We start from the raw sequence: 26,018 nt of genomic DNA, 5'->3' as shown, positions 1-26,018 counted from the left end.
GGTAGTAATGGCAGATACTATAACAGCGTTCAAAAAAGGGCTGGATGATTTCCTCGATACACATAATATTGTGGGTTACAGTTAAATTAGACAAAATGTTACACCTATAGTAGTACTTTTGATCCAGGGTTCTTGTACTGATTGCCTTTCTCGGGGTAAAGAAGGAATTTTTCTCCGTGATGCAAATTGGCTGAATGTATCCTGGGATTTTTGCCTTCTTCTGGATCAACAGATTTAAGTATCGGGATTTTAGTAATACCATATCAGTAATACAAAAATAAAACTAATTAAAAGATTATAAACTGGTTTATTTGTAATTGTAATAGTGCAGTAATGACAAAAATAAAAATGGTAATTCATTTGTGAGGCCTAGTTCCAGTAAGTTAGTGTAGTGTTGATATGGGGAGTACAATTGGGTGAGGAAGGTTGAACTTGATGGACCTAGGTCTTTATTCAACCTACGTTACTATGTTACTAAGTGAAATAGCTTGCCCTTTTTCTAAGGCTATGTGCCCACGATTCAGAAATGCTCTGGATTTTTCATGAGCGTTTCTGCATCTCCCTGGCAGAAAAATGCATGCGGATTGTACATGCGGATTGTACATGCGTTTTTCCTGCCAGGGACATGCGGATGTGAAGCGTTCTTCACTTGCATTTCTGCATGCGGGTTGACAAGCGCTTTCCAAGTGAATTTACCATCACTTGGAAAGTGCTTGACAACTTGGTCACACTATATAAATCCATGCAACCGGCATGGATTTATATAGTGTGACCGTAAAAGAATGATAAAAAATAAAAAATAAATATTATACTTACCTTCTGATGGTCCCCGGTGTCCTTATCCGATCCGTCCTGGCTTGCCGGCAGCTCGCAATGGTTTAAAAGGACCTGCCATGACATCATTTAGTCATGTGATAGGTCACGTGACCGCCGACGTCAGGGGTCACGTGACCCGTCACATGACTAAATGACGTAATGGCAGGTCCTTTTAGACCATCGCGAGCTGCCGGCAAGGCAGGACGAATCGCTATGGACACCGGGGGCCATCAGAAGGTAAGCATAATATTTATTTTTTATTTTATTCTTTTTTTTACAGGTACTATGGTACCCGGGTCTGAAGGAGAGTCTCCTCTTCTCCAAACCCGGGTATCATCCGCACATTGAACTGCATGATAACTGCATGTGCAGATGCAGTGATGCGGATGTCATGCGGTCGAATGGAAGTCAATGGCGGCGAAGACGCCGCGATTCTGCAAAATAATTGGTAGTGCTGCGGATTTTTCCGCAATGATAATCTGCAGCGGAAATTTCCGCAGCATGTGCACAGATTATCATTGGGGAACATGGCAGGCCTTCTACCATGCGTTTTTTAAGCGTTTCTGCAGCGGAAACGCTTAAAAAACACATACAGTGCTGGCCAAAAGTATTGGCACCCCTGCAATTCTGTCAGATAATACTCAGTTTCTTCCTGAAAATGATTGCAATCACAAATTCTTTGGTATTATTATCTTCATTTAATTTGCTTGCAAGGAAAAAACACAAAAGAGAATGAAGCAAAAATCAAATCATTGATCATTTCACACAAAACCCCAAAAAAGGGCCGGACAAAAGTATTGGCACCCTCAGCCTAATACTTGGTTGCACAACCTTTAGTCAAAATAACTGCGAACAACCGCTTGAGATCTCTCCACAGATGTTCTATGGGATTCAGGTCTGGACTCATTGCTGGCCACCTTAGAAGTCTCCAGTGCTTTCTCTCAAACCATTTTATAGTGCTTTTGGAAGTGTGTTTTGGGTCATTGTCCTGCTGGAAGACCCATGACCTCTGAGGGGGACCCAGCTTTCTCACACTGGGCCCTACATTATGCTGCAAAATTTGTTGGCAGTCTTCAGACTTCATAATGCCATGCACACGGTCAAGCAGTCCAGTGCCAGAGGCAGCAAAGCAACCCCAAAACATCAGGGAACCTCCGCCATGTTTGACTGTAGGGACCGTATTCTTTTCTTTGAATGCCTCTTTTTTTTTCCCTGTACACTCTATGTTGATGCGTTTCCCAAAAAGCTCTACTTTTGTCTCATCTGACCAGAGAACATTCTTCCAAAACGTTTTAGGCTTTCTCAGGTAAGTTTTGGCAAACTCCAGCCTGACTTTTTTATGTCTCGGGGTAAGAAGTGGGGTCTTCCTGGGTATCCTACCATACAGTCCCTTTTCATTCAGATGCCGACGGATAGTACGGGTTGACACTGTTGTACCCTCGGACTGCAGGGCAGCTTGAACTTGTTTGGATGTTAGTCGAGGTTCTTTATCCACCATCCGCACAATCTTGCGTTGAAATCTCTCGTCAATTTTTCTTTTCCGTCCACATCTAGGGAGGTTAGCCACAGTGCCATGGGCTTTAAACTTCTTGATGACACTGCGCACGGAAGACACAGGAACATTCAGGTCTTTGGAGATGGACTTGTAGACTTGAGATTGCTCATGCTTCCTCACAATTTGGTTTCTCAAGTCCTCAGACAGTTCTTTGGTCTTCTTTCTTTTCTCCATGTTCAATGTGGTACACACAAGGACACAGGACAGAGGTTGAGTCAACTTTAATCCATGTTAACTGGCTGCAAGTGTGATTTAGTTATTGCCAACGCCTGTTAGATGCCACAGGTAAGTTACAGGTGCTGTTAATTACATGAATTAGAGAAGCATCACATGATTTTTCAAAGGGTGCCAATACTTTTGTCCACCCCCTTTTTTAGGTTTGGTGTGGAATTATATCCAATTTGGCTTTAGGACAATTCTTTTTGTGTTTTTTTCATTGAAGACAAATTAAATGAAGATAATAATACCAAAGAATTTGTGATTGCAATCCTTTTCAAGAAGAAACTGAGTATTATCTGACAGAATTGCAGGGGTGACAATACTTTTGGCCAGCACTGTATTGGGCACACAACCTTAGGCTGTTGCACATCTTTTAGAAGTATCCATCAAATTTTTTTCAAGAAGACACTTCTGGAATATGTCAGAAGTGTGTTTCCCAAAACATCTTTTTTGTTGTCTTTATGGATGTGTTTTGCCTTTTTCTTTAAAGCTGAAGGCATAAACTAGTGAGCGGATACCAAGCCGCCTAAAAAATGGTCAGGTCACTTCTTTTAATGGCTTGGCGTCTTAGAATACCTGAAGCAGTTAAAAGACGAGTAAAAGACTGAACATGTGAATAGCAAGGTCGTTTTTACATTGCAATGCATTTGATCATTCTTTTTCGCGTTTCATTAGCACTTTTTTTAGGCAGGTTACGAAGCATACCCTCCTTAAAAAGATGTTGTATGCACATACAGTAAGACAGATACAATTAGTAATGGCTGTGCCTGTGCAGCTCGGATTCATTCACTGAATTTCTATGAGATGTATTACCAGACACAGCTAAAAATACAGATAGCTGCCTGGTAAATAATGAAGGAGACATGGTACTTGCTGGAGTGCCGCATAACTTTCAATCAGTGGAATGGCTGGAATGTTTCGAGTCAGACTCCCTCATCTGATCTAATAGCCCTGTCTATTAGTCCATGATATTTTCTACATGATCCTCAAATGGTCTTCTACAAATCCAAGAAAGAACAAGAATGTTTATACTTGAAACACGTCAGATATATTTCTGCGCCTATATTACTATTTCAATAGAATCACAATAATGAATTTTGATGTTTTCAATACCATGCATGGCAAGAAGAAAAAACAAATCAATTTTGGAACAAATCAAGCCAGACATGTCACTCGAAGCAAGGATCACCAACCTACGACTTGCCTACTTTGGGCATATCATCAGAAGAGAGCAATTACTGGAGAAGGACATCATGGTCGGAAGAATAGAAAGAATAAGGCGAAGAGGAAGACTAGCAACCCGATGACTTGATACTATCAAAATAAAGGCAGAGAAGACCCTGGTGGACCTATCTAGGCTTGCACAAGATCAATCCTCCTACAGTTCATCCATTAAGTCTCCATGGCTAGAGATCGAGCTGAAGGCCATTAGAAAGAAAAAAATTAACAGTGTGGGATTGAAAAACTTTTATTGAAAAAATGGGGTTAATCTCCTGTAGATCAGTTTTATCCTGGATGGGGGCCGACTAAAGCCACAACCCTTTGACCTGGTAGACTAGCTTAGTGATCTTTAGTCCTACTGCCAACATTGCATGAGTCACCTGCTGAAGACAGCTGTCTTGCAGTCACACAGAAGTGAGGAGGAGACATGTAGTTAAGCTTATGAGACACAGAGAAGATTTCTTTATATAGAAGTAGCAATCCTAAAAGTCAATATCGACTCTCTATCGAGCCTTGTCACATGACTTAGGATAAAAGCCAAAATCCAAATCTCAATTTGCAGACAGTGTGTTTAGGAGTACTGGCCCTCATCAGTGCAAAGTGTGAGATCTGGTTTGGCTGGGTGAGATGCATCTGACCGGGATCCAAGGGGTAACGTTTCTCCTTACGGAGAGTGACATGTCAAGCCTGACATGCCAAGGTGAGGAGACTTTTAAGCCTTGCAATGCTCCTTTGGGAAATATGCAAATTGTCTGTTGACAGAGGAAGAGGGCTAGAACTCCAGGGCCACCTATTGGAAGTAGCAATCCTAAAAGTCAATATTGACCCTCTAGTAAGCCCTGCCTCATGACTTAGGATAATAGCCAAAAACAAAATCTCAATTTGCAAACACTGTGTTTTGGGCTACTGCCTCTCATCAGTGCAAAGTGTGAAATCTGGTTTGGCTGGGTGAGAAGCGTCTGACCAGAATCCAAGAGGAAACGTTCTCTTTGCGGAGAAATTGTAATATGAGACAAAATAAATGGGGAAACCCTTAAATAATTAATGTTATGGCAAAAAAACAGTTATAATCCCAAATGTGATATCAATAATGCTGGACACTGAAATGCTGATTCCAATAAAATGCTGACAACCAATTTCAATTTTGTATACATTTATATAAAAAAAAACCTTCTTCTCGAACTGTAATGATTAACTCACCTTTTACTCAGGACCTGCTTATTGTATTTCTTAACAAAAGCAATATCCTTGATTTCTTGTGGCCCCGGGAGGACTAAATTCTCCAAGGAGCAAAACAAAGCAGTTAATCTATATCAATGCATTAGTGCATTTGACCTGAACTATTCCTCCGGCAATTGGTAGACATAAATCACAAGCTGAACTCATTAAGGTCCTGTTTAGAATGGTAACTCCTCGGCTGTACATTGCCAGTGCTCTACATTGCTGTACACTGATATATGCAAAATACGCTCGCTGTCTCCTCTCTGCTGTGTACAGAATGGTAATAAGACCCAAGCTCTACTCCATTGTCCCTCACCGCCAAGATTTAGGATCACCAAAAGGGCAAACCCAATCTGATTATTTTAATCTGTGCTGTACATTTTAAAAGGGATGGATAATGCAATTTTTACAGAGTCTTTAAAACCCTTTGGATAAAAAAAGCAACATTTTTTTAGAAGAATAAAATGAGTTAACCAACGTAAGGATTGGACAGGCCGAGGATCAAATCAGCGACCATAAACAACATAGTGTGTTTGATGTTCCATCTTTCAGAGACTGCCCCAGGCGGCCGCACACTTCTAGCTGACATTGAATTTGGGAATCCTCGCTTACTTCAGGAACAGAGAGACTCCACTTCATAAAAATTAATGTTTCTGTACTGTAGAACTTGATTAACAGCACATTACGATGGTAGCAGGCATCATGCTTAGCGAATATATCTGTGAATAACTGAAGTTCAAGCACAATAATTGGGATGACATTATAGTTGCAGGACACTTGATCCCTTCATTTTTCCGGTAACTTCCATGCTGACCATGGTCCGGCTTCAGAGTAATACCTACTGTAAGCTCCCCCGGCCTGGTAAGCCCAGTACTTCTCCACCAAAGCATCCAGAATTCACTTTACACTTTACCTCAGTCCCACTCTTTGCTCTGTCAGGGTCCATACTAACACACAACAGTACCTGACGGGAGCACTGTGTGTGGACATATGGCAAGTCTAAAGAGGACTACCAAGAACAGGCTCAGCACTTGCTACACCATTTTCCAGATTCGAGAGGTTCCCCTGGCCTTCATCCTTTAACCCCTGTACTGTGATCTGGATTTAACAATGGTCCCTAGGCAGGGGCCATGGATTTACCTGCTATTCGGTGGTGCAAGCTGGCAAGAAGAATGGTCTGGTAGCTAGGTCAGAACCAGGAGGTCAGTACAGGGACAAAATCACAAGGCAGGAGTAGATGAGTCAAAGCACATGAAATAGAACGAAATAGAACAAACAAAAAAGACGATCAGAAGTCCAGGTAAGTTACAATAACAGGTAGAGGAGAAAAAAGTGCATATGCGCAGTGCACCCTATGCATAGGGCGCATTTGGGTTGGATTAACTAGTAAATCATGTTGGGTTACAGTACAATAGTACTAAATATTGTGCATCTATAATAATAACGAAGCCCCCTCAATGATATTTATCAAGTGAGTATAGGTGGCTAGGGTACATAGAGTGTGGCAGTGTTCATAATGACCATCATATTAGATAATGCCATACCTTAGACTACCAAAGCTCAAAAGGGGGGTTCCATGCAACCAATGCGGGCAGACTCTTCAGCTGCGGTAGGCATTATCTAATATGATGGTCATTATGAACATTTTGCCACATACGCACTTTCTTCTCCTCTACCTGTTATTGTAACTTCTATGATAAAATTTGTGACATATTTTGAAATTTTCCTGGGCTTTTGATCGTCTTTTTTGTTTGTTTTATTTCATATGCTTGTATATGACGATTTGTCCTCTACAGTCCTGATATCTGATAGCACGAATAATTACTTACAAATTAATTGCATATGACTACATTGATCATGCTATTTATACTTTCCAAGAGCAATTTCTAAGGACTCAAAGCAGGATACGGAGAACTTCTCTTGGAGCAAGTTAAATTATAACTGGCAGTGGACAGCAGGCTTTCAGGAGCTTAAATAGTGTGTAGTTCAGCCCAGGTCACACAGAAGAAAGCAAACACTGAAAAGTTAACTCCTGAACTCCCAGTATGGATAGAACTACAGTATAAGTGCCAGAGGACATGGAACTAGAGTAGTCACCTTACGTCACCTTCAACAAGAGCGCAGCGCTGCCTGCCAACAGAAGAAGATACAAGACGGGCAGGCACCGACACAGATGTCATACTGAACTTTTCTGCCTAAAACAATGCCAAAATTTATGCTGAGTTCTTCCTCTACTAGACACTCAGATTTACACCATTCGCTTACAACCTCTACCTCCCAATGGGCAGGACTTTGCTTCTCTTTACGCCACTCTCTTGTACTTACCTCTCGTGATGGACCTGACTTCTGTGTTACTGCATTTTTTCCAATATCTCTCATCACAAAGGTTTTGGCTTTCCTTTGCACCACTCTGTATGGACTACTCCCAAGATAGGGTGGTTTTTTCTTTCCTGTTGGGCCGATGTTTGCCATTTCCTTTAACTCTTTACTTGTTTGTGACACCAAACTATGGTTTAAGGGTTGCACGAGATGAGGATCACATCTGTAACCCCAAACACCAGTGAGAGTGGATTCCAGGCATATGTGTGATGTTTCATCTTTCAGACACTTTCCCAGATTGACGCATGCTTCTAGCTGACATAGCTGGTGTCAGCCGGTGACAGCTTCTTCGTTCTGTCACATTCAGGTAGTTTAGTCAGTGTTCCTGAACTTGTGAACTATACTTCCAGTTTTATCTCATGGAACATTCAATGCCTTTGTAACTTTCTATCCTTTTTCTTTTTTGAACAATGTAAATAATTATTATTACTATTATTATTTATTTATATAGCACCATTGATTCCATGGTGCTGTACATAAGGAGGGGTTACATACAAAATACAGATATCACTTACAGTAAATGAACTAACAATGATAGACTGGTACAGGGGTAAGAGAGCCCTGCTCTTGCGGGCTTACATTCTACAGGATGGGGAAGGAGACAGTAGGTTGGGGGTTGCAGCAGCTCTGATGGTGGTGATGCGGCAGCGTGGTCATTGCAGGCTGTAAGCTTTCTTGAAGAGATGGGTTTTCAGGTTCCATCTGAAGAATCTGAATGTGGCAGATAATCGGACGTGTTGAGGCACAGATTTCCAGAGGATGGGGGATATTCGGGAGAAGTCTTGGAGGCGATTGGGTGAGGAACGAATAAGTGTGGAGGAGAGGAGGTGGTCTTGGGAGGACCGGTGATTGCATGAGGGAATATATCGGGAGATTAGTTCAGAGATGTACGGAGGAGAAAGGTTATGGATGGCTTTGCAAAGGGGGGTAGCAGAGGAGTAGCAAGGAGAGAGATGAACTAGTCGGGCAGCAGAGTTAAGGACAGATTGGAGAGCTGCAAGAGTGTTAGCAGGTGGGCCACAGAGGAGGATGTTGCAGTAGTCGAGGCGGGAGATGATGAGGGCATGCACAAGCAGTTAAGTAGATTGAGGGTTGAGGAAAGGACGGATTCTGGAAATATTTTTGACCTGGAGGTGACAGGAAGTGGCGAGGGATTGGATGTGTGGTTTGAAGGACAGAGCAGAGTCGAGGGTTACACCGAGGCAGGGTATTTCTGGTACAGGGGAAAGAGTGATGTCATTTATTGTGAAAGATAGAGTTCAAATTTGTCCACACTGAGTTTGAGGAAGCAAGAGGAGAAGTAGGAGGATATGGCTGATAGACGCGCTGGGATTCTCGACAGCAGAGAGGTGACGTCTGGGCCAGAGAGGTAGATCTGGATGTTATCAGCATACAGGTGGTACTGGAAACCCTGGGACTTTATGAGCCGTCCTAAGCCAAGGGTATAGATGGAGAAGAGTAGGGGTCCTAGGGCAGAACCTTGAGGGACTCCAACGGAGAGAGGGCGGGATGAGAAGGTAGTGTGGGAGTGGGAGGCGCTAAAAGTGCGGTTGGAAAGGTATGAGGAGATCCAGGATAAGGCAAGGTCTTTGACACCAAAGGAAGAGAGAATCTGTAGTAGGAGGCAGTGGTCAACTGTGTCAAAGGCAGAGGACAGGTCTAGAAGGAGGAGTATGGATAATTGTCTGTTAGCTGTGGCTTTAAGTAAATCATTAATAATTTTGGTAAGGGCAGTTTGGTATGGTAGGGAAGGAAGTCAGATTGCAGGTTGTCGAAGAGAGAGTTAGATTAGAAATGGGTGGAAAGTTCAGCGTGAACATGTTTCTCAATGAGTTTGGCGGCGAATGGGAGCAGCAATATGGGGCGATAGTTGGACAAAGCGGTTGGGTAGAGGGATGGCTTTTTGAGGATAGGTGTGATTGCGGCATGTATGAAAGAAAAGGGGAAGGTACCAGAAGTTAGTGATAAGTTGAAGAGATGGTTTAGGGATGGGATGAGTGTAGGGGTGAGGTTGGGGAGGAGGTGGGATGGGATGGGATCAAGTGCACAAGTGGTGATTTGTGATTTGGAGAGGAGGCAGGTAAGCTCTCCTTCAGTGATGTTGGAGTGGGAGGTTATGAGGGAAAGGCTTTGGTCTGGAAAACAAAGGGATTGTGGTGTTCGGACAATAAAGGCTTGCCTTGTTTGGTCAATCTTATTTTTGAAGTGTGTAGCAAAGTCCTCAGCATTGATGATGGAGGTCGGAGGGGGCAGTGGCGGGCAGAGGAAGGAGTTAAAAGTGTTGAATAGTTGTTTTGTGTTGTAGGATAGGGAGAATATGAGGGTTGTGAAGTAGGCCCGTTTAACGGAGGTGAGGGCTGATTTGAACATGAGTGTTGCTTGTTTGAATGCAGTGAAGTCATCCTGCGAATGTGTTTTCTTCAAACGCCGCTCTGCAACCCTGGATGCTTGCCGAGGCTTTTTAGTGACGTTATTGTGCCAGGGTTGTCTATTGATTCATTGCACCCTGCCATGCACAAGAGGGGCGAACAAGTCAATATTTCTCGCTTCTCAAATGATCTCTTCTCTTAACTTTTTCCACCACTCTCTTGACAACCCAAGAATTTTAGTGACCTTGAGGCCATTGCCTATCGGGAACGTTGTCAGAAGCTGATGTCTGTCTATGCATCATATTTACAGCAGGTTATAACAGCCAGAGAGGCTCTACTATGTATTAAAGACGCTTGTCATAAAGGTAATGAATAATTCTGAGCCTGCGGTAGTCAGTAAAAGTGGCATTTTGTGGTGAATTTTCAGAAACCAATTGTTATATTACTTGTATTGAGCTCTTTAGATTATTATTGCTTGTATGGTTTATTGCATGGAGCAGAAAGTTTGTGAAATGTGTTAATAAATCTAATATGCAATGTAAAAATACCGTATATATATATATGGGGATTGCATATATATTAATTTCTGAATTTATTTGCTGTAATACTGGATATATCTCTTAATAAGAGATCTAGTAATGCAGGAAAGGAAAGGTTCTAGGTAATAAAACACCTTAAGTCCTGAATCCTACATCCTCCCAAAATATCAGTGGGGAGAGGTGAGGTTCTTGTGAGATGGGCATCATACATGTACAAAAGTCCCATGCTCCGCTGTCAATGCGTTTAATTTTTTACAGACCTGCCATACTTTTAGGAGGGAGGCGGGGGCTTGAGAAAGTTGTTAAGTTTAAAACTAGTTAAAAGAGAATTATTACCAATATGTCTACTAGCTACTTTTTGTGCAGGTGGACAAGAACTGGCAGCAAATGTGCAGTATAGATAAGCAGCTGCTCTGCTCGCCATCCTGTGACATCAGCAGCACCGATGCACTAAGTCAATGCTAATCCTTATTCACTGCACTGTAAGAGATAAATGAACTAAAGGAAGATGAATACTATCAGGGAGTAAAAATTAGTTATGGGGCTTCAGAGCAAAAATTTAAATTGGATTGACACAGTCTTTTCCTGCAGGGGTATGGGTCAGATCAAGGCATGTGAAGACTTCTCGTCACACATGACAGCCCCATTGTCCCCACAGTGTCTGTGGCTGTGGAATTCATGATTCAGTATGTCAGATTTTAACATCACTGAAATAAGTAGAACCAGAGATGACTGGCAACTACTTAGTTCTCACTCCCTGTGGCACTTTCATCTACTTAGCAGTGCTCTTTATAAGGAGAAAGAAGCTCTGACCTCTAGTAATGTTTGTAAAAGCCATACCTTTCTGCTTTTATTTCTGTGCATCTGTAAGGTGCCCGAGCGATGTAGTCATGGGCGAGCTGTGGTGACTTCGGCACACTCTGGCACCCTATAGGAAAATTGTGTCCCATTCCCAGTGTGCTGTTAGTTGTGGGGTGCATCACACTCACTTATGGGCCACAGGCCTCTGCTGACTCTAGACTTCCATCCTCCAGAACTGCCGCACACAATCCAGGTGACACCGAGTGCTTTTCAGCAGTCACAGTTTTATTGAACAGCTCACAGTCATTACAGTGGAGCATGTGGGATAGGGTACAACAGGTTACAGTCTTTCCCTCAGGAGCTTCAGCCCTAGCACTCATTCCTGATAGAGCATCCTTTTTCCTGCTGTCTCCACTACCTCTAGGGATACCTCTCCACTGATAGCAGTGCACCCAGATTCCATCATTCTCTGCCACTGAGTATCCGTGTTCATTTTCCCTGCAAGCCTGCAGGTGTGATGTGCCCATGGCCCCGGCGCCAATCTCGAGGTCCCTGGCCCAATGAATGGAACCGCATGGAGGAGTTGTATGGCAATCCACTGACCCAAGTGATAGGCCCATGTTGGCCCTAGCAGCCCACTGCACTTGAACACTATGAAGAACTTGCTTAAAATTTCAACTACTTCTAACCACTCATATCCAGGAATTCCCTCTCCTTTAATTAATTCTCTTCTCCTCCCACCTGTGGGCTTGTACCTAACATTAACTATTCCTTATTAGTGATGAGCGAGCACTAAAATGCTCGGGTACCCGTTGTTCGAGTCGAGCAAATTGGAATACTCGAGTGCTCGGCCCGAGTAACGAGCCCAATGTAAGTCTATAGGAAAGCGAGCATTTTTCAGGCAGCTCCCCCCTGCGTTCTGCAGAGGGCCTAAAAATTTCCCAGATCGATGGGAACAGTGCTCAAATGACATGGGAACAGCATGGGGAAGACCCCTGGAAGCATTTCTGACTCCCAGGTCAATGCTGTCAACAACGTTGTCAGAGGTATTACGCCACTTTTAAGGACTCACAATAAAACATACAAAAATAAATCCAAAATGGATTTTCCCGGGAAATATGTTAAGGAACATCCTTTCCAGGGTAATGAGTTGTATATAAAGCAAAATAACCCAAAACAAAAATGCTCCTCCACATCTTGTGCTATGTTCACATGTAGCGTTTTTGATGCGTTTTTGCACTTTTGCATTGCTTTCAACCAAGACAAATGCATTCACTGGGAAATGTCATTTTAACATTTTACAACCTTATCTGGCCATATGGTGTGTGACACATCATCAGACACATCCTGTTTCATTTATGATGGAGGGACTCTAAAAGTCACAAAGACTATTTTTATAGGGCCATCAGATGGCCCTTACTATTCTTAAAGGGCCAGCAGTTGGCCCTCGCTATTGTTAGAGAGACATCAGCCGGCTATGCTTTGTTGTTCCCATTATTAAAGAGTGGGTCTCCTATACTGTTATTGCGTATGCAGTGACTGCAAGGGCTGTCAAAAATTTGGAGGCACTCCAATGCCCCATGCAAGAGACATAGATATCAGAGAGCCTCCTAAAAACAATGTTCCCATTATTAGGAAGTGGGTCTCCCATAGTGTTTGCCTATGTAGTGAAGCAACGGCTGCCAAAAATTTGGAGGCACTTCAATGCCACTTGCAAGAGACATAGAGGTCAGAGAGCCTCCTAAAAACAATGTTCCCATTATTAGGAAGTGGGTCTCCCATAGTGTTTGCCTATGCAGTGAAGCAATGGCTGCTAAAAATTTGGAGGCACACCAATGCCCCTTGCAAGAGACGTAGAGGTCACAGAGCCTCCTAAAACCAATGTTCCCATTAATAGGAAGTGGATCTCCCATAGTGTTTGCCTATGCAGTGAAGCAACGACTGCCAAAAATTTGGAGGAACTCCAATGCACCTTGCAAGAGACGTAGATATGTGGATATGGTACATATGGTGGTGAGATGATGGTGGAGGATGAGGATGCGGAGAATGACAAGAGCAAATAGATAAAATCATGAAGCAAATACCCATGTCTGGGTGTGAAGACAGGTGCATGGGAATAGAGTGAGAGCTCCCCAAAAAAGACACTGTATTTGAGTTTGTTACACTGCTATCATTCGGTGGTGTTGAGAAGTCTGGCCCAATCCAGCCCTTGTTCATTTTTATAAGAGTCAGCCTGTCAGCATTTTCAGTTGACAGGCGTATATGCCTATCGGTTATAATTCCACCGGCGGCACTAAAACCCGCTCTGACAAAACGCTAGCAGCAGGGCAGGCCAGGACCTCCTAGGCGTAGAGAGCCAGTTCATGCCTCGTGTCCAGCTTGGATGCCCAATAATTATAAGGCACAGATGAATCACGGAGGATGTTGGTACGGTCGGCAAGGTACTCCCTCACCCTCTTCTGAAACTTTGCACTCCTTGTGAGAGTACCCTGCGCCTCAGGGCCTGTGCGATGGGAGGGTCTGAGAAAACTGTCCCAGAACTTTGACACTGTTCCCATGCCTCTGCTGGATTGCATTTGTTTCTCTCTCACCTGTACTCCTTGGTTGTCGAATTTTATTAATAATTCCGCAACAAGGGCCTTCTCGTACTGCACCATTTTATTAGGCCTGTCCTGCAAGAGCATAAGAGACAGAAAGTTCTCCCTGTAATGTGGGTCTACAAGCGTCAACAACCGGTAATGAATGTCACCCAAAGTTTGGACAACGCGAGGGTCACGGGAAAGGCAGCATAACATAAACTCAGCCACGTGTGCCCAACTGCAAAGAGGCAAGACTTCTGTGTTATCACCAAGAGGGCGACTGATCATGCTCTCCTCCTCATCCTCCTCCTCCTCCTTTTCCTCAGGCCATCCATGCTGAACAGTCGGTATGACAGTTGTGCAGGTTGTACCGTCTATAGTGCAGGACACTAGTTTCTGTTCTTCCTACTCCTCCTCCTCCTCTTCCTCACTGTCACCCAATCCACGTTGGGATGAGATGAGGCTGGGCTATGTGTAATCACCCTGTCTGGTTGCTGGCTCCATCTCATCGTGCTCCGTCTGCAATGCATCCTCTTTAATTGAGAGCAGAGAGTGTTTCAGAAGACAGAGAAGTGGGATGGTGAGAATAATTATAATGTCATCTCTGCTCACCATCTTGGTGGAGTCCTCAAAGTTTTGAAGGATGGTACAGATATCTGACATCCATGTCCACTCCTGAGGTTTTATGTGTGGAGTCTGAACTGAATACCGAAGGTCTTTTTGATACAGGTAGTCAACAACTGCCCTCTTCTGCTCACAAATCCTTCCCAACATCTGCAATGTAGAGTTCCAATGCATGGGGACATCACACACCAGTCGGTAAACCAGAATCTGCAAATGCTGCTGAAGCACGGCAGTGGCGGCAGAAGCTGTAGCTGAATTTCTAAAATGGGCACACAGGTGGCGTACTTTGACAAGCAGATCTGACAGATTCGGGTAGGTTTTGAGAAACCACTGAACCACGAGGTTAAGCACATGGGCGAGACATGGTACGTGTGTGAGCTCGCCTCACCTCAGAGTCGCCACCAGATTCCGGCCATTGTCAAACACCACCATGCCTGCCTGTAGGGTCAATGGTGTCAGCCACAGATCTGCCTGCTCTTTCAGAGCTGTCCAAAACTCTTCAGCGTTGTGAGGTTTGTCACCTACGCATATTAGCTTCAGCACAGCCTGATGCAGCTTGGCCGAGGCAGTGTTGCAGTGCTTCCAGCTTGCAAATGATGTGGTCATTTTGGAGATGGATGCTGAAGAGGAGGAGGAGGAGGTGCAGGAGCTGTAGAATGTTGGGGCAACCCTGATTGACCCAGGGCCTGCAATCCTCGGCGTCGGGAGGACGTTTTCTGTCCCAAGGTCCAACTGGGTCCCGGCTTCAACTATGTTAACCCAGTGTGCCGTCAGCGAGATGTACCGTCCCTGCTCACAAGCACTTGTCCATATGTCCATGGTTAGGTGGACTTTCAAAGTAACTGCATTGCTGAGGGCACGGCTAATGTGTTGGGACATGTGCTTGTGTAATGCAGGGACGGCACAGCGGGAGAAGTAGTGGCGGCTGGGGACTGAGTACTGAGGGATGGTCATTTCCATTAGGTTGCGGAAAGCTTCCGTCTCCACGAACCTAAAAGGCAACATTTCGAGCGCAAGCATTTGCGAAATGTGTGAATTTAGTAGTGTGGACTGTGGGGCGTTAGCTGCGTATTTACGCTTGATTTCCAAGGACTGGGGTAGGAACAACTGAACGCTGCGCTGGGACAAGAACTTAGACATGCTTGCTGATGGTGCTAGTTGAGAGTGTTCAATGACAGGTGCAGGGCGAGAGGCATCTTGGCTAGTGTTGAGCCACCCCCGTAGTGTTCGAGTTCGGTTCGGTTCGTCGAACACCCGTGTGTTCGCCGAACTGTTCATCGAACTGTTCGTCGAACACCTTTGAACACCGTTAAAACCAATGGCAGGCAAACAAAAACACATAGAAACACATAGAAAACACCTTCAAAGGTGTCCAAAAGCTGACAAACTGCTCAAAAGACACAACTAACACATGGAAAAGTGACAAGTACATATAGTCATGAGAAAAGAAAAGAGGTGGAGGAGTAAAAGGAGGGGGAGACACAGATATAGGCATGTCATGCCCTTCTAAAATCCAAAAAGTGAGAAGCCGACACGGCCAGTCCGTTCCTGCCCATGCCACCTCTTTGTCGCCGGGTTTGTGCCAGAGCCGCGGTGGACCCTGACGGCCAGCCCCCCTATCCCAATACTGGTGCCTGTCCGCCGGTGGGTCGAGGCCCCCCACGGTGGGGGGGGGAGTAACATCTGCAGAAGAAAGACCATCTTCCAGCCAAACTAAGATGTCGACTTCTTTTCGTGGACAATGTGATACGATCCCATTCTTACGGACACGCCCATCGCTACAAATTCTAAATGAGGCACAAAAACAGCAGGTTCTTCAACAGATATCAAGTGCTCCTTCAAGTGGGCTCTCCATCACCTCAATTTCAACATCACAAATACTCCAGTCCTCAGAGGTGTCACCCCAATCGCACTTGCTTCCTCACAGCTCCCAAGTCTCCAGCTGCCCGTCTGAGTATGGGGTAGCACAGATGGTTGAGTCTGCACAGCTGTTTACTCATACTATAGCCTGGGAAACGGAGGTCTGCTCCAGAGCTTCTGTTAATCCAGATGAGGAAATGATCTGATCTGATGCTCAGAATCTTTATAAGTCGGATCCAGGACCAGATGAAGAAGGTTCTGAGCATAATGTAGACCCTTGTTCCCAAACTGTAACTCCTGTTGGTGGAGACAATGATGAAGACGATGATGAGACTCAAATACCTGATTGGAGCGACAACTTGACTTTTCGGTCAGGGCAGGAAGAGGTTGGCTCTGAGGACGACGGGTGTGATAACACACAGGGTGATGATGACGAGGTTGGAGATCCCACTTACTGTCAACCCACAGTCAGCCAGTCGATGAGGTCAGCAGAGGAGGTGGAGGAGGATGTGACTAGCCCTGGGGATGGGGATGACTCGGTACCCGGGCATTTGTCTGGCCTTGGGGATGTCGCGGTGGTCGGCTCCCTGGCCCGTACCCTGGGGTCTCTCTTTAAAAGGGTGGATAATTGTTAATTTTATAAGAGTTCATGACGCCACCTGTGGTATCTGGTGACAAGCACCAGCGCTGCAGCAGTCCACTGAGGCCGATGATAAGGCAGCTCGATGGTATAGCTCCCCACAGGTGGACCTAGGTCTCAGGGCAGCGTATGCAGGGGGAATGCAGGACAGGCGAGACCCAGCTGGGTCAGAGCAAGAACGGGAACGGACACGGTAGTCACTTCAGTACCTTTTACTGGTGGAAATTCAGGCACATCCCGGAGCACTTTAGAGTGAAGTGTGCATATCAGGATCCTCCCCAATGAGCGGGTGTAGGGCCTCCTGTTTCTTGCCTCTGCGTAGTAAGTTTCTGACCTGCCTGGAGCTAGGCCTAACTTTGTCTCTGTCCTGCGCTGGCTGACCTTGTGGTAGGGCCTTCTCTTGGAGTTCACGCTCCCAGTATGCGGGGCCTAAGCGTCTCCTGGCTCTGTTACATATCAGCACCTTAGCGATCCTGGGACTTGTAGTTCTCCAGGGATTCCGGTTATGCCTTACTGGGTCATAGAGATACCGGTAAGCTCGGATCCTGTGTCCGGTAAATGCTTCGGGGTGAGCTGGCTAAGCTCCTCTGCCCCTTATGTACTAACTCGCCACTCGCCTTCGGCCTACTCGGGCCCTCACTAGGCTATACACACTAACGGCAGCTTGCCGTGCTTCACTGATCTTACGGCACCGGCACACCTTAAGCTCTATCTGGGCTCCCTGAATCTAGCAAGCAGGAGCCTCGTGCTTCACTGCTGAACTATTAACTGCGTTCTCTAGACTAGACTGAGCTCCACTGCAGACTGACCTCTCTTAGGCTTCTCTACTGCAGGAACTCTTCAGAGGAACTGAACTGCCTAGCTCCACCTTCCCTATTTATATCCCTAACGGGCTCCCTCTGCTGGTCTGAGGTGGAAGGTGGAGATGTGTGAATGTTTATGGGGGCCTCTTGTGGAGGATTCCATCAATGCACTCTTCTAGGATCTGTGATACCAAGCGCAGCGGGGCATCACAGATGCTATTGATGACGAGGTTAGGTTGCGCCTTCCTGAACAGAGACGGAGTACTGGAAGCACGTAAACAACTGCATTCTCAACCACAACTCTGCCTCTGACCACAAGTCGTAGTGGCTCTTCAGGTCACATGGGCTCTAAGCCTTGCATAGCCTGGGCATTTATTCAGATCGATAAGGATGACCCAACTCGTGTTATCTGTAATATTTGTCAGCAAAAGCTAAGTAGAGGCCAAAAAATCCATAGTTTGAGTACTTCATGCATGTACCGTCACATGGATATGAAGCATAAGTTGCAGTGGGAAGCTCACTGTGCTACAATGCGGCCTAGCCGGCTGGGCCAACCACCGTCTGCCCCATCTTGTGCATCCGCAGCCTCTTCATCCTCTGTGACTGGGGGGACAGCAGTCACACATGTTTTTGGACGCAGACCTGCCACCTCTTTACCCGCAACAGCCAGTGTGATTGGCAGGTCGTCAGTTCATTGGGAAGTGGAAACACCTGCTAGTGTTGAGCGCTCTCCGACATCGAGAGCACCACCTTTGGATCAAGGCAACCTAACATGTCCACCTGCATCTTCCTCACAGACCGGCAGTTTGCCGGGGACACCCTACTCAACACCGTCTAAGCACAACAACCAGCCCTCGGTCCATCAGATGTGGAAAAGTAAAAGACCATTTCCTCCTAGCCATGAGAAAGCTAAGAGGTTGAATTTCACCATCTGCAAGCTGTTGGCTACAGAAATGCTGCCTTTCCACCTGGAGGACACAGAGGATTTTCAAGACCTTATGTCCGTCACAGTGCCCCAGTACCAGATGCCCAGTCGGCACTACTTCTCAAAGAAAGGTGTGCCTGCGCTCCACTAGCATGTCGCACACAACATCACCGCTTCTTTGAGAAACTCTGTGTGTGACAGGGTGCACTTCACCACAGACACTTGGACGAGAAGGCATGGACAGGGGCGTTACATGTCGCTGACTGGGCACTGGGTAACTATGGTGACAGCAGGACAAGGGGCTGCTGTCCAAGTCTTACCGTCCCCACGAGTTGTGCGTCAATCCTCTTTATCTCGAAGTTCCTCCACTGCTTCTGCCTCCTCAACCTCCTCTCGGTCCTCCACCTGCACCCAAAGCCTGTCTGGTAATGCCACCTGCTTTCTAACTGCGCAGAAGGAATCCTGCACACCTCCTTACTATGCTGGCAGCAGGGCTCAACGGCATCAGTGTTTACTTTGAAATGTCTGGGAAATGTGAGTCACACAGCTGAGGAGTTGTGGTCAGCTCTGGAGACCCAGTTTCATGAAAGGTTGTCTCCACTGGACCTGCAACCAGGGAAGGCCATGTGCGACAATGCTGCAAACCTGAGTGCGGCATTTCGCCGGGGCAATGTCACACATGTGCCTTGTATGGCTCACGTGTTGAACCTGGTTGTCCAGCAATTTTTAGCCCACTATCCCAGACTAGATGGCCTTCTGCAGAGGGCACGGTCGCTGTGTGCTCACTTCCGCCGTTCGCATCCCGCAGTTCAACGACTTACATCTCTACAAAAGTCGTTGGGCCTGCCAGTTCACCGGCTGAAATGCGATGTGCCGACACGGTGGAATTCAACTCTGCACATGTTGCAGCGACTGTGGCAGCACCGACAAGCCCTGGTGCAATACGTTCTGACGTATAGCCTGGGCCAACGAGATCCAGAGGTGGGGCAAATCACGCTGCAGGAGTGGTCTCAGATCAGGGACCTATGAAGTTGACGCGCCCCCTGGGCCATGGGGTACCCTGAGCCGGGCCGGTAGACGCTGGGGGTTGTAGTCACTGTGGCGGTGACCCAGTCCGTGACCCAGGGCGGTCAATCCAAGGGTAATTTGTATATATGGATTTTATAATGTCTGACTACGCCACCTGTGGAGTGCGGCCAAAGGGGCCGTCGCTGCGGAACAGTCCTCTGAAGCTGGTGGTTTTGCAGCAACGGTATTATTACTCACCACAGGAAGAGTGTAGCTTCAGGGCAGTGTGGGTGGATGATGGTGGTTGTAGTGCAGGGAGTCAGTAATGAACACAGAGTCCGTGTGATGCCGTCTCAAGATATTACTCACAGTTGTTGTAGTCCAGATTACAGGTACCAGAGCAATCTCCCCCGTCGTGCTGTGCATACTCAGTGAGGGGCTCAGTCCACCCCCAGATAGCTCCGGAGTACTTAGCAGGACCCCCTTCTGTGTGTCCTTTCTCTGGCCTTCTCCCTGCACCTCACACCCAGTGACACTTCTATCCGGTATCCTCGGGCCTTGGCGGGTGACGTGTGTTCCGTCCCCTGGGTTCTATGTGGCTACCTTCTTAGTGAGACTGGTGTGGACTTTTGCCTGCAGTACATGAAATGCAGCAGCCTCCGGTTTCTAGTTGAGCCTTGCTGTTTCTCCGCTAGTTGAGGGACCGGTTCCCCTTATCTGGCCTGACCCCTCTACCTCCTGGTAGCAGCGGGAGTACGGGTGGCCTTCTGCACGGCCCGTAGCCGTAGGGTCCCTTCGGTTCCTGGAGCCTTCCAGCTCCCACTCCTCTCTTCTCTCCTTCAGTCCTGGGCCTCCCAGGCAAGGCCCGCCTCCGGAGCAGAGCTCATGCCTAGTCTCTGCTCCTGTCACTTTTCCTCCTCTGTCTGACTTGCTCTTTCTAAGATGGCTTCCTATTTATACTCTCCTTGTCATGTGCTCCCCTAAGCTGCTCCCCTAAGCACCCACTACATAGGACCCTCAAACCAGCTAGGGACCTGGGACTGTGCTCTCCCTTAGGAGCAATCTCGCCCTACCCCCACTGCGGGTATGTGTTGGATGTAGGAGTCAGGGTCCCGAGCCATACGCCTTCCTTACCTGAGGGTGAGATACCACACCTCTGGGTGAGATGCAGTAACTCTGTGGCGACTGAACCCTCAGGGGCGCCACACACCCTTCTGCACAGTTTTGAAATGGCGACGAAGATGTTTAGTGCTGACGACGATGCCATTATCAGCATGACTATTCCGGTGATTTACATGCTGGAGCACACATTAAACAGAATTCAGAGTCAGGTGGTGGGACAAGAGGAGGTGGAGGAAGTAGAGGAGGAGTCGTATGCGGAAGGGATAACAACTCCAAGGTCCAGACGGTTGGCAGCACCAAGGTGGCAGGCATGGGAGGGTGGGGGAGAGGGATTAACCAGGGCGCATGGTAGCAGCCAAACTGTTGAGGAAGGTGCAGGAGCCGAGGAAGAAGTGGAGGACGAACTGGCGATGGGCATGGAAGACTCATCAGATGAGGGAGACCTTGATCACATTTCTGTTGTGCGAGGTTGGAGGGAGAGGGCAGAGAAAGGAAGCATGATTCTTACCTCGCTACCAACACAACAAGGGCTTGGTACTTCTGGATGCGCAAGACACATGAGTGCCTTCTTGCTGCACTACCTGCAACATGACCCTCGGATTGTCAGAATTCGAAGTAATCCCGACTACTGGGTTGCCACACTCTTAGATCCCCGGTACAAAAGTATATTTGCCGAAATAATTCCTGCCATAAAAAGGTATTGACGAATGCAGGAGTATCTGCAGACGCTGTTGCAGAATCTTACATGTGCTTTTCCACAAAACACCAGTGGTGCACGTAGTGAATCTCACAGTTCTAACTTGCCAACGGTGGGACTGTCGAGTCTTCATCCCTCAAACAGTAACAGTAACACAGTATCTGCTGGTAACAGCAATTTTGTGGAATCGTTTCACCACTTTTTTAGACCATCGTTTGCAAGGCCACAGGAGACAAGGAGTCTGACACATAGTCAATGCCTAGAGAGGATGGTACAGGAGAATCTCCAAGTGAACATCGAAGCCATGACTGTGTCACTGGACCCTTGCTCATTTTGGTATTCCAATCTGGAATAATAGCCGGAGCTCGCCACTCACGCCTTGGAGATCTTGTCATGCCATGCAGCCAGCGTTCTCTCTGAACGTGTGTTCAGCGCTGCTGGTGGTGTGCTGACAGATAAGCGCACGCGGCTGTCCACTGAGAATGTAGACAGACTCACGTTCATAAAGATGAACAAATCATGGATTCGCAAGGACATTTCTACCCCTGTGTCATCCTTGGGAGACTAAAAGCTTGGGGATTTGGTAAAATCACCTCACCAACCGTTTTAAGCAACAGTGGGGCAATTGATGCCACTTAACCCTAGAACGCATGACCATAAAAATCTACACTTTCACATACCTGGGGCCCTTTAGGCCCGTGTGCAAATAACATGGAATAACTCAAACTCAAATGACAAACAACTATATACATGAAGAATACCTAGAGTTTCAAAATTCTAACTAAAGTAATCTTGCAGAAAATAGAAAACAATTTACTGGGCGGGCCTGCAAGGCCACAGGTATGCGTTCTAGGGCTAAGTGGTGTCTGTGCCACAATTTTGGGAGTCCCCTTGCTGTGTCTTACGTTACGTTGGCATCGTCAATTCCAGGTGGGTTGGGTCGCACCCCCCCCCCTTTTAACTGTAAGAAACTACATACACTATGGCTTGGGGTAACACAGATGGTTGAGTCTGAAGAGCTGTTTACTCAGAGGTCTGCTCCAAATCTTCAGTGTCTGCTAGTCAGCGTAGAATTTTTAACTGCATCTAGCCTAGGCAATACTTTGGGCGTAGTAGCCCAGCTGCGAAGCAAGCTGCACCGCCTGTGTATCTAATAAGAATTTTTAAATGAATCTAGCCTAGGCAGACTGTAGAGACCCCCAACCAAACCCAGACGCTCAGCCCCCCTACCGCCCCCCTTTCATGGACAATACAATAATGTAACTCTTACAACTGGATGGGTGAGGATCGGTCACAGCTTTATTAACTCTTTATACTCATTCCATTAGAAAGACATTTTATTTCTAAAATAATTCAGCTTGTTGCAGCATGCCCTGGGTCCCCACTCCGGCAAGTTGGCCAGCAAGTGTAACTCTCCAACATGTCCTTTCTATTTCCAGGCCACGGAGGATCCAGCGTACTCGTATGCAGGACTCTGACCCCCACCCATCACTCTTAACGCTTGTTCCACTCCGTCCTGGAGTCCTGACAGGAATATGTCCAGTCCAATATCTATTAAGTGAACACCGTCGGGCCGTATGAGGCCTGCTTTTTCTCCTTCCAGTTGTCGGTGTCGTATCACTACACCGCCTCTGTCTCTTCTAAATTTTGCCATCCGAATATTTATTACCCGCCTTGTCCATTCGATGGCCGTGATGTCTCGCGCACCTTGCCATACCGCTATCGGCACAATCTCTGACCATACTATAGCTAATTTTGTGAAAAATTCTCTGAAGCGCTCAGTGTCTAGTTTCATTATTGCCATTAGTTATGCGCTCTTGTGATGACCTAGGTTGTTTCCCCCGGCCTGTATAACTAAGATGACCGGACCTCTTGCCTCTCTCCCTACCTTGATTACCTCCATTAGTACCTGTGGCCATAGCAGGCCTCTAATACCTCTCCAGTTGAAATATGTGTTATGAAACTCTAAATTCCTCCCGCCTGGGCGGACTTTCGCCCTTTTTTGTGCCCAATATATATACGAGTGGCCTATCACTCACACTGTTGGCTTAGCGTCACCTGTAAAAGAAACAAACCACGTTAGGATAACAAGTCCGGTCTTATGTATCTCGCCAAACACGTGGATCGCCATCTCCCTATCCTCTGAACTTCCGTTTCTGACAGTCCTGCTCTTGCTGCTTCCGTGGCCGCACCTATGCGGAATGAGTGTGTCCCGTAATCTTTGGGGTGGTTCTCTGCCGATGTTATGCATTTATTAAATATAGCTTGGAACAGGTATCTTGATAATGGCGTTCCATCAATGTGTGATAGGAAGAAATTACTTTGTGATCTGATGGTTAGATATGTTTTTACTATTGTTACCCGACTCAGTGTACCGTTTGTGGGTTGTAGAAGTACCCAAGTACCCCTGCCCGCTGGAACCGTTTTCGATTGGTGTATGCGTAGACGTATTGCATTATTGGCTATGACTACGTCCTGGTGTAATAAGCCTCCACTGGTGGTAATTTTGGATTGAGGGACTAATTCGCTTATACATAGCGCCCCGAAGAAGGCGATCACAAATGCAGTAGACATTAGTGTTGCTTCAAATTGTGAGTGTCATGTTAATGGTGTTAGGGATATGATGTGAGAAATCAGTTTTAGTGACACGGGACGGGACGTCTACATTCCTGACTTGGCTGACCCCTTTTCCACCCTTTTATGGATTGTCTGATGATGAATCTTTGTCACATCTCTCCAATTCAGTAGTTGGAAGTGAAATGCTACTCCGGTCAGACACCGCTGCGCTGACGCTACTGATATGCCCCTCATCATTAGCTGGTGGAGAAATTCTATGGTGACTTGTGATCTGGCTTGTTCACATTGGTCAACCCGTCTGCCTGCTACTAGTCGTGTCCACTCTTCCCATGCCTTACCGTATGCTTGCCACGTTGACGGGGCAACTGACGCTCTGATTAATGGCATCAACTATCACTAGATCCCATAGGGAGGGTGGGCAACTGTTGCCCGATGGGTGGGCGTTGTGGAAGAGCTCTGTGAAAATCTGCCAATTGAATTGTTATAAAGCGTTAGCAACAGCTTTATACCCCTCAGCATAGTGGCTAGCGCGGACCCATACATTGTGTTTTAGGCATAGGAATGCTAGCCTGCGTAGTAGGCCTAGCACTGGGAGAGACGATAATGTCATCTTATTAATGCAGTGCGCTAGGCTGGTGTTTTGTGTTATGAAGCGTATATTTTTGTTAGCCAGGCGCGCGCTCCATATTTCTATTGCTACCACTATTGGGAAAAATTATTTTCAGGGCTAGATGCAGCTAAAAATTATTATTAATTTCAAAGCTGGTGGAGCTTGGTATAGATGGCCTAATACAATAAGTCCCACACACTGCTAGAAGCCCAAATATTTTTTCAGAGCTAGATGCAGATAAAAATTATTTTTAATTTGCAACCTGATGGAGGTCAGTATAGATGAACTAATAGACCCAGTCCCACACACTGCTAGAAGCCCAAATATTTTTTCAGAGCTAGATGCAGAAAAAAATTATATTCAATTTGTAGCTTGATGGAGGTCAGTATAGATGGACTAATAGAACAAGTCCCACTCACTGCTAGAAGCCCAAATATTTTTTCAGAGCTAGATGCAGAAAAAAATGATATTCAATTTGCAACCTGATGGAGGTCAGTAAGTATAGATGGACTAATAGAGAAAGTCCCACACACAGCTAGAAGCTCAAATACTTTTTCAGAGCTAGATGCAGATAAAAATTATTTTTAATTTGCAACCTGATGGAGGTCAGTGTAGATGGACTAATAGACCAAGTCCCACACACTGCTAGAAGCCCAAATATTTTTTCAGAAGTAGATGCAGAAAAAAAATATATTCAATTTGCAACCTGATGGAGGTCAGTATAGATGGACTAATAGAACAAGTCCCACACACTGCTAGAAGCCCAAATTTTTTTTCTGAGGTAGATGCAGAAAAAAATGATATTCTGTTTGCAACCTGATGGAGGTCAGTATAGATGGACTAATAGAACAAGTCCCACACACAGCTAGAAGCCCAAATATTTTTTCAGAGTTAGATGCAGATAAAAATTATTTTTAATTTGCAACCTGATGGAGATCAGTATAGATGGACTAATAGACCAAGTCCCACACACTGCTAGAAGCCCAAACATTTTTTCAGAAGTAGATGCAGAAAAAAATGATATTCAATTTGCAACCTGATGGAGGTCAGTATAGATGGACTAATAGAACAAGTCCCACACACAGCTAGAAGCCCAAATACTTTTTCAGAGCTAGATGCAGATAAAAATTATTTTTAATTTGCAACCTGATGGAGGTCAGTATAGATGGACTAATAGACCAAGTCCCACACACTGCTAGAAGCCCAAATACTTTTTCAGAGCTAGATGCAGATAAAAATTATTTTTAATTTGCAACCTGATGGAGATCAGTATAGATGGACTAATAGACCAAGTCCCACACACCGCTAGAAGCCCAAATATTTTTTCAGAGCTAGATGCAGATAAAAATTATTTTTAATTTGCAACCTGATGGAGGTCAGTGTAGATGGACTAATAGACCAAGTCCCACACACTGCTAGAAGCCCAAATACTTTTTCAGAAGTAGATGCAGAA

Source organism: Phyllobates terribilis, unplaced genomic scaffold (genome assembly GCF_046119375.1).
Source record: "Phyllobates terribilis strain yellow unplaced genomic scaffold, ASM4611937v1 Scaffold_3__8_contigs__length_932513732, whole genome shotgun sequence".
Classification (NCBI taxonomy): Eukaryota; Metazoa; Chordata; class Amphibia; order Anura; family Dendrobatidae; genus Phyllobates; species Phyllobates terribilis.
Note: the sequence above shows the minus strand (reverse complement) of the source record.